Below are 10,755 nucleotides of genomic sequence, written 5' to 3' on the forward strand. Positions count from 1 at the left end.
TAAATCACTCAATAAATCATATTGTTGATATTATTGTCAACATAACAAATCGAAAATATTTTATGAGAGAGATATCTGTATCTGCTTTGATTTAAGCTCATGAATGAAAATTTGTAGTGAGCGCTAGAGCCTTATGAAAGAAGCTCTGGCGTCCGCTCCTCAACGATGTAAGAACTTGTATTTAAAAAAACTTACTATCAGAATTCTCATTTATTTTAATTTATTTTATGTTGCTCTCTAATATTGGTAAGAGCTGCAATTTTTTTTTATTTTTGTTTATATAACCGCTCCTTATTGATTTAAAGAGTTGAAATGTTCCTAAACCCATGAAACTGTTTGCGATAAATTCTTTATAATTTATTATGAAACAGTAGCAAACCATTCTATTCCTTTCCAAAGAAAATCAGAAAAAAAAAAAAAAAAAGTCAAATTTTGTATAACATTTGTTCTTACTGAGTACATATTTGTATATGTGTAATGCATGCATAATAAAAATATCCTGTTGGCATATATGTTTGCAAATTTGAAAATATTTATATCATACAACGGAAACATTAATACTTTGTAAACAAACATGATGTGTGTAGGTGTTTATTTGGTACATATGTTTATAGTTTCCGGACCGTCTGTGGTGTATTTGTCGTATTTTCTTTTGCAGTTTACTTACTCGTATGCTACTGGAATAATATCAATACTATTTCCAATTAAATACATGTACTATATATTTAAATAAATGTGTTGGAAGAATTCAACTGGGCTGATTTCTAGCAGTTCAGTTTCTGAGACATCAATTGAGATGTGTGTGTTGTAGATGAATATGTATATTTCTTTTGAAATTTTATTTTATTTCTTTCAACAACTGTAATTAAACTTGTGTGATTTGTGATTTGCTAAATCTGAAACTAAATCTGTTCGAAATTGTTGTGTTCAATAGTTAGCAAAATATAAAAATATAATTTTCTTTTAAATATCAAATAACGTAACTTGATTAAAAATTTTTTGATATTTTTAATGGTATATATTTTTGGATATTTATTTTTGGATACACAAACCGATTTCGTTCTCATGAATGCGTCCTGGCAAATAATATTCATTCTATTTTGTGTTATTTTTGTCTATGCATTTGCATTCAATTTAATTTCTTAGTTCAATTCTTTATAACCTCGAACCATTTTCCATCATATTGCTCATATCAGTATCTATATAATAAAGCACCCGGATAAATATTCGTATATTTGAATTTAAGGGGTCAGTAGGGTAATCTGGCCTGCTTCTTTGACATTTTATTTTTCACTGAAATTTCTATTCTACAATAGAACTTTTTTCACATAACATGGGGTATATCGTGGAGTGTATAAACGTATATTTTTCGAAATTTTTCGATGACATCTGTCGGAGAAATGGCTGGGTGAATGAGACACGTTTTTTCACTGGCTCATCTGAAACACGAAAACCCAATTAATTCTTAAAAAGTACGTGAATGCTTATCGTCCTTACTAGAATCATGAAAAAATGTTGATAAATAAATTAGTAATATGTTCATGTTCCTGTACATGTACATACATATTTATATCCTGCACATTTCGCACCAAAAAGACAATATTTATTAGGATTTCATGAACTACGAAAAAAAAAATTACTTCTGGTCACCTTCACATGCGCTTTCGGTTTTGAGTATAGCTCGCCAGATTCCACAAATACTTTGCTAATGCATATCCTCGAGGCGTACACACAACTACCATGACTAGTGGATATAGCAGTGCCATTAATTTATTCGGTTAACTTTTGAAAAATCCACCGATTTCAAAAAATTTGCTGTCAGTTAAACAATAAAAAGGTCAGAATGGTACGAGTGTGCAGCACATACTTTCACAATGCAAGCAAGCGTGATAGCTTAACGATAAGTAGGTGGAGCCAAAAACATAAGTTTTAGCTGATTTTTAGGGAATGTGTAGTGTTGCTTTGTGACGATAAACATTTATAAAGCATATCTTAAGAGATTAGAAAGACGAACGTCCTTTCATCTTCTATTAAACATGTAAAGTTACTAACTATTACCACAAAGTTGATATATCCTATTTCCTTTCAAATTTTTCCGCCATTCGTAGTTTGTTGATAGTGATTAATAACTTGGTGTAAAGCTGCAGACTTGTTCTTTCATTTACCGGCCGCGTGCACAAAATCGACTCCACTTTAACGAAGTTACTCCCCTAAATGCGCCCGCAGTTTTTACTTCCGGTTATCCTGCACCTGTCGCTAAGGCAGTTTCACTTCACCTGCGCCTTTGGGATAGGCAACAGAAAAATCATTTTTCTCGCGGCTGCTACCTACTAGTCAGCTTTGGGTGCCTGTTAGAAATCGACCATTTGTGCTTCGACGAAAAAACGCCACCGCGTGACTGGGGTGACCAGATTATATTTTTACGTATTTTTAGAAAAATGTTGTTGAGAATTCGCTTTTACACCGAAATGTTGGGTTTTAGTACCTGATATTCACATTTTAATATATAATATAATATTAATATTATTATTTATCATATAAATGTAGAAAACGTTACCACTAACTCAGTCGATTTTAAGTAAAACAATTTTTTGGTGTTGTGGGTTTCTTTATTTCAATAATTTTTTGTTGTTAACAGAGCTTAACTTTTAACTTGCTTACTTATTTAGCTTAGATTATTCAATTCGATGTTAGATTGTATTTATTTTTATTTTTTAAGGTTAATTAGTTATATAAGTATGTTCAATAATTCATTTTTTTTTGTGGATTTTTGTTAATGATGTATGTGTATTTATATTCATATATTCATATGTATAACGAAAATTGTAATGTGAATGGCTGTTGGATTAATTCTGGATGCCACATGATGGTTATCTCTCAAGTCAAGTTATGGCTGTTAAATTTATCTTGCGTTTCTCCGCCTGTTTCCTTTAGGTACAGCTTAATTATTTTTCTTTTGTTAGGTTCCCAGGGTTAAGGGTACAAATGTTTCAGGAGCTAAAAGAAAAAAATAAAAATAAAGATTAATATATTATATATGTATTATAGTCTCCATATTTTATTTTATTTATGTCAAAAACATTGAAATGTTTTGTATTCAATGCCTATAAGAATAGCTAGACAAGTTAGAGCAGATTGATAAATGCTTAAAGTGATTTTCGTAACAAATTAGAAAGGAAGAAATAAGAAAAGTGAATTTTTTTCAGCGAACTTCTTCATTGCATGTAAAAGTATATATATTCAACTGGCTACTGCAAGCATACGGTTTTCTATCGCAAAAACAATTTCTGAGCACTGTCAACTCACTTTGATACAATTTGAAACCAAAGCATATACGCTGTTAGATAAATATATTTATTTGTTCAAATTGAGCTTACTAATAGCTTCCTTACATCATTCCCACATTTCTAGGCATATTTCACGATAATGGCACCCTTCACACTTCGCAAAATCTTTAAATAATCTGTAGCTTATCTGTCAGTAGCGAGGCGAAGCATCCCCATAGACGTTAGTTTTGAGCGAAAACGATTGCAACTGTTAATAAAGAAATTAGTTCTACTTGATTACTCACAGTTGTTCGGATGTGAGTGATCAGAATTCCTCATGCAAATAAGCGAGATTGTTTCATATTCAAGCCGCTTAATGATAGGACATTAATGAAACACATACAAATAATAGTATGAGTAACAGCTTCTGTTAATTGCTAATGTTAATATATTATATGCAAATAAAATAGTTTACCCATTATGAACTTGATGAACTTGAATCAGTCAATTAGCATGGCAGCTATACATTATAGTGGTCCGGCAATGAAGCTGTTTGACAGTTGATCCATATACGATAAGCATGCAACGAGCCTGGCCGATGTTCAGGTGACTCTCGTGCTTGAATTTATTATGATCTAAAGCATGGCTCTATAAGTAAAAATCAGGCCATCATTCGCACATGATTTGATTTAGAAGTCACAAGGTGACTTCTGCATAGCTGGTTGGCAGCTGACGCTATGTAAGTAAAGTTGGTACTCTCTGGTAAGCTCTGCTAGTGCTTACATGAATAAATGTGTGGATTCTCGATAAGATTTGGTTTAAAAATCAGGCGGTCAGCTTACGGGAAAGAGATTGCCAATAGACTCTATAAATGAAAAGCCAGCGCCGTCACTGGCCAGTGCTTGGGTGACTTTCGCGCGGGTTATCGACCTCACAAAATGTAATCGAAAGGGTCATTGACCACGGCAAAATGTAAACAAAGCGGACACTGCTCAAACACTAATATTATATTTTGCTTACCAACTATGAAAAGGATTCAGAAGTCACTAACGACAAACTTAAACATTCTGCCTAAATATAAATATGTTTCTTCTAACTCTTATAACTGATATCACAAACTCACGTTGCAAATAAATAACACATAATAATAATAATTAAAGATTGCAATTGCTTTGGTCTCATAAAATCACGGTTGAAATATGATATTGATTCAATAAATTTTGAAAACCAATGTAAAAGGCCTCCTATTTTGCAAAGAGCTATAAACGACAAATGTGTATATGCACGCATGTGGTCTATTCATTCTCTTCTTGGTCGTAGGATTGAAAATAAACTTATCGACTGGCAGATATCAATGGAGAATATGTTTGTGCTTAAGTGGTTTGTGAATTCCCTTTTAGATGTGAATGACTTTTCTTGTTCAATTTTAACTGTGAATGTGCTTACATCGGTATATATTTACAAGCTTTTGCATTTCCGTAATATTATTTTAAAGTTATGTCATCAAAAGAAAGTTCATTTTAGTTTACTTTGCTTTTTTGTATCAAATACACAAAATTATTTATATCATGATCAAGGTATATTAAGTTTGAAACCTACTGTAACCCAGAAGTAAACGTACGAGACCTTATAAAATATTTAGATACATACATTAACAATGCGTGTGTCTATTTGTCTCTATATTTACTGGCTATGTTGTTCAGATAAACAATTAAAGCATTAAACTGTCATACAAAATCGCCGACCAAAATCTTATTCTTATAAAGAAAAGTTGAACATGTGAAGAGTATTGTGTAGTACCATCGATGCAGCCGAAATAAACGTCTTTTCTTGTTTGACCTCTTTTTTATACTCAATAGAATATAATTAATTCAATAGAATAATTAATAATATTATTATCTAAAGTTAAAAGAAAAATGAAAACTCTCGATTTCACTTTAAGCAAATATTACAAAATTTATACTAATGAAAAATCAAGCATGCATTCGGGCGGATTTCTTTGCTCCATATATACTCAAAAAAATTTCAAAACTATTATCTTAAATGCAAGTTTTCGCTCAACTGGATAAGCTCACTTGTTATTTTTCTTAACATATATAGCCACATATTAATCTTCGGGGAGCAACGGTGAAATAATTTATGTGTATACCGTTATAACAATATTTACGAAAAATCATTGAAATTTAAAACATGCCTTAAAATGTGTGTATCTCATCCATTTTATACCAAAAAGAAAAACAAAATTCATATAAAAGGGACTCATTCATATAAAGCGTTCGTCTCCTCACCATTTCGTAACTTTCTTTTACTTTCGAAGGCATGAAGTAGCAAAAAATCAGAAGCCTTTTTCAGTATTTTTTTTTTTTTTTTTGTTTTTTCATTTAAGTGGGGATGAAGTTCTTCTGGGCAGATTTTGAAAGTTTTTGCGATGTGAAACAAATGCAAAATGAGAAATGTAGCAAAGCAGAGTAGTGCCAACTTCTCGTCCTTGGCATTACTGCCAGGGAAAGTAGAATATGAGAGTGTTTCTTTGATGATATGATGCTTATGTAGTTACGAAGGGTGTTTAAATATTTATGAGTGAGTAACAGCAAGTCTTTTCGAAAGTGTACGTTTATGGGATTTCAAGCTTTATTTATGAAAAGCTTGCTCTACATCTTATGTATATCATCTGCTATGATTTAACTGCAAGATATTAATCAAAGTGGATGTTTTTTTTTTGAATTTTAATACCAATACAAATATTTATTTACTTACTCGAAATTTACTAGTTTCATTGTAAAAAATCAGGCAATACTTTCGCTTTGATTCAAGCTCACAGTATTTATATGTATGAATGATGTGTGAGAGATTGTGGTTTTCAACTTTGCAATGGTTTAAAAGCGGTTTTTGTACCATGTTATAACGCACATTTGCTTTGTGGCTGCAAGTAACTTAATTGAGCAATAATATAATTGAGACTTTGGTTTTGAAAGATACAATGCAGTTACTCTTTAGCATGTACCCAGGAGTATTTGTTGAATCCAAGGATTCGTTCAATTTGTGTTTAAACTCTTATCACTATACCAAAGAGTCAATGTGATATGTATATAAATAAGTGTATATAATATAAGAATAAGCTAACATTATTTCCATAAACTGATGCAATATTTTGACCTATTTTTATTGATTTAAAACATCCGCTTTGTGCTTTACAAAAATTTCAGTATCTTGTCACTCTAATTATTTCATTATACTCCAATGTTAGGTTTAAGTAGAAGATTGATTTTTAAATTACAACACAACCTCTTTCTCCATACACACATTTAAGTATTTTAATGAGTATAGGTAAGTAGGAAAAGAAAAACTATGAGCAGCCGGCAAAATGACAACATCAGTCAAACTTGCCTTTTCAAACTTATACACACATATTTGTTTACGCGAGATTATACATACGTATTTTTTGAAGCTGGAGTCTTTTCGAAATATCTGCTTACATCTGACTTTAATCAATAACAAAAATATTAAAAAGTAATTTTCGTCATAACGAATATATACCCGAATCGTTGGTGGAACAAAAACTAAATAAATATTTCTAATTATGAAAATGTTAGCATTTACCGTAAGTGGTTATTGTACTGAAGCTCTTAACCACTTTAAGAAATTGTCAACAAAATTACTTGGTAATAAGATCAAGGATCTGAAAAAAATAATATACTGGCATGTGGAGAAATTGATTCCCCTGCTGAAGAAATACTCAACGAAATAAACACTTGCATTTATGTAAAGCTATGTGAATTCAAAGAATTTTATATAACAAACGTGCTGCATGCAAATTTCAAGCCCAAAATGGACATAAACTGTTTCACTTGCCAAGACGGCTAAATCAAAATTGGAAAAGTGTCAGAAGCTTTTATGTACTACATCAAAGTGTTCGCAACTGTCGCAAAGTTTAAAGCAAACACATAGGCAGGAATCATCTGGGTCAGAATATTTTTTATATTTATATTTACTATTAAGCTTACAAGACTTGTTAAGATGTTCTCTTTTACCTGAAATAAGAACTAAAAAAATGCTCGCGTACATGTTTTTTTTTTATGTTGGTGATAATAAATGGTAAAAGCACAGCATCGCAATTAGAACAAACGATAAAATATTTTTTGACAACCTAATATTTTTGAATTACCGCCTTGATTATAACTACTTCGTTTGGCTTTTTGGAAGTCTGGAGTTATTTGTTTTGTTTTTGTTAGTTCTCCTTTTCGCCTAGATTACCATTTATCGGTTCATGTCAGGGATCATGCAATTTTCTGGCGTTATTTTCCAGAGACAATTTCATTGATTTCCAACACACGCATATTTATAGCAATGAACACTTAACCCTACTTAACTTCTTTCCCATTTACACAGCGGCATCAAATTTTGCCGACAAGGAACGTAAAAAATATTGTAATGGTCATTATCACCTGCCAAAGGAACACTGAACTACAATTAGGAAAAGTATCACCCCTTTGAAGACTTGGCGCCAGTGTAACTGACGACACTCCCTGCGTTTGGTAGGTAGGAGTGCAGCCTTATCGGGCTCAAGTAGCACTTAATGTGCCATTTTGATACTCTGCGTCTGAATGCCCAGCAATTTTCTTACATTTTGTCAACAATTGGGTCACGAAGCTCCAGCTTTATTCTGATATATACATATGTATATATTTACATTTTTATATCATCGTCATTACCTGCATAAATATGTACACTCTAAAAATAAGATGTCTGTATAAGAATATGTTATGAATTTATGAAAACGTGTTAAAATTTTCAAATTTCATTGTCTAAAGGTTCAGAGTTCAGTTGCCATTTTTCAGTGCTCGAATATCAATCTATAATAGAGAGTTTCCTCTCAATGTCATTTAAATGTAAAATTGCTAACAAGCCCTAAGCATTTAATATTGGTTGTCAAAAAAGTCTTGCGGTATTTTTTATTGAATTTTGTTTAAATTTTTTAATTGTTCACAAAATTATTTTTGATGACTCATGCCCAGCTCTTAACCGATGCTACGGCTGCTAGTATGCCGGTCTCTTTTGACCAATTCAGCGATTTTATCGCAATTTTCGACGACAGGCCTTGCGGAGCGTGGCGCATCTTCGACCACCTCTACAGCAGAAAGAAAACATTGAAACCATCGTTGTGCGGTGGAAATGGAAACTGTATCGAGTCCATAAACTGCACAAATTTTATTGGCGGCTTGAGATGCATTTTTGTCTTTATCGTAGTAGTAGTGTAAAATATGTCGTATTTTCTCTTTATTTTGCTCAATGTTTGCGACTATAACTCACGAACGACTTAAAAGAAACAACAATCAATCAAACACGTGTTAGCGCGTGAAATGGGCTTTCCAAAAAGGTATACCATGATCCGATGTGACGAATAAAACTAGGACTACGCGCCAACTAGGAACATAGTTGCCTAAAAATTATACTGTCTAGTGCGAAAATAAACTAACTTCGAGAATTTTTTCTTTGAAATGGTGCAATGGAAAAATGTCAGTTATTCTCGGTGTGTATTCTTATGAAAGTATTTCTTATGAAAGTTTTTTTTTTTTTTTTTTTTTTTTTTTTTTTTTTTTTTTTTTTTTTTTTTTTTTTTTTTTTTTTTTTTTTTTAGATTAATTCAGCATAATACTGGTGAATTTAAAACAGACATATGCTTTTTATGTTATATACCATACATACCGCATATATGTGTTTATGTTAAAGGATTGTCACCAAAAATTTGTACCCTGCAAATTTTTTGCTACTGCTTTCTCTTCAAAATATTTTGACTTGACCGTTAGCATATTGCCATCAAGTGCCGATTAACTTTAATGGTTCAACGAATGATTTTGTGGTATTTCTCTTAAATTGGCAATTGTAAATTCTTGCTGTTAATTAGCTTCTTTTAGCAAATTTTGTAGCAATTACGTGACCACTGATTGTGTGAAGGCACTTGGTTTATGTAAGATGTACTAAATGCGTTCTCTTAGGAATTTGGGATTGGGGTTAGCCAATTAAGTAAATGCGTGTACATTAGGATGTACAGTTATTTTGGAATCAACTAATATAATCTGATAATTGATTGTATGCACGAGACCAAATCTAAGACTGAGCTGAATACTAAATTAATTTGATGAATGATTTACTTTAGTGGTTGTATAATTTTATTCCATGCCATCGCCATTAACATTGTTATGTGAGAAGTGGTTTTAGATTCATTGAAGAATGTATAAGTAAATACATTTAATTACAAATAACGTACTACCACCTCATAAATATATAAATACTTAGGCTCCTTTCGAAGGCAGTTCGTGTTACGCTTCAGAAAAAGATAAGCTATAAGTCAACAGTTGCACGTTATTTCATTAATGCATTCTAAGCTAATTAAAATACCAAAAAGTCCATTAGGGGGTATTCATGTATGCGTAACATGTAATAGGAAGGTTGCTTTAATTAAGGGGTCAATAGGGTAATCTTTTGCAATTTTTTGTTTTTAGCATTTTCTGTTGCCTTATACGATTAGAATTAAAGTAGGAACCCACTTTACCATTGGAAGGTTTCGAAAAAGCCCAAAAATAATAATACCGCTCAACGTTCGGAGCGCTCGAGTGCACACTTCAAACTTTAAATGTGTTTTTTTTCAAAACGTACTTTTTTAAACTAGCGGACATGATTCCGGTCGAACTACTCAACCAATTTACTTAATTATTTTTTAAAATGTTTACAAAATGCCTGGCAATCGCCCCTATTAGATTCATAGTTTTTTTTTTAATTTATTTACCGAATATTATTTACATGCCGAAAAACTAAAAACAAAAGTTAATTACTTTTTTTTATCAAAATTTTTTCATGATTTTAGTAGGGACGATTCACACTTTTTAAGAATAAATTGGGTTTTTGTGTTTCAGATGATCGAAACATGAGATATCGTGTCATCAAAAAATTTCGAAAAAATTTATGCACTCTGTGTTTTGTATATTCTATAAAAATTTCCATTAAAAAATGTCAAAAGAAAGTCCAGATTACCTTGCTGACCCCTTAAATATAATGAACGCATGCTGCCTCCAATTGTGCAGTTGTCCTGATATGCCAACAAATGCATACCGAAGAATATGGAAAGCTTCTTGCAAGCAATAGGTATATGAATAACAGGTGTACTGAAAAATTGTGATTTATAGGATCCATATACCCATATATACATACTTGTAGTTTGCCACTGTATAAAATATAGATTTTTGAACTGCAACCTTTTTCAAAATCTTGTTTGCATTTGATGATTTTTTAGTTATACATGTATCTCTAAAACAAACTTTTGTAAAGAGGCGAAAAATATTATTTTTAATTTTATTGCAAAAATTCGTTTCCTATATTCCTTTTGATAAATTGAAAATGAAATCAATTTTGCAGTTTTCTCCGTTTTACAGATGAACAAATATTTCAGAGATGCTGATTTCTCACAAGCATAACCGTGTTAAGGGAACAA

Source organism: Bactrocera latifrons, unplaced genomic scaffold, assembly GCF_001853355.1.
Source record: "Bactrocera latifrons isolate USDA-ARS-PBARC rearing strain unplaced genomic scaffold, ASM185335v1 scaffold_86, whole genome shotgun sequence".
Lineage (NCBI taxonomy): Eukaryota > Metazoa > Arthropoda > Insecta > Diptera > Tephritidae > Bactrocera > Bactrocera latifrons.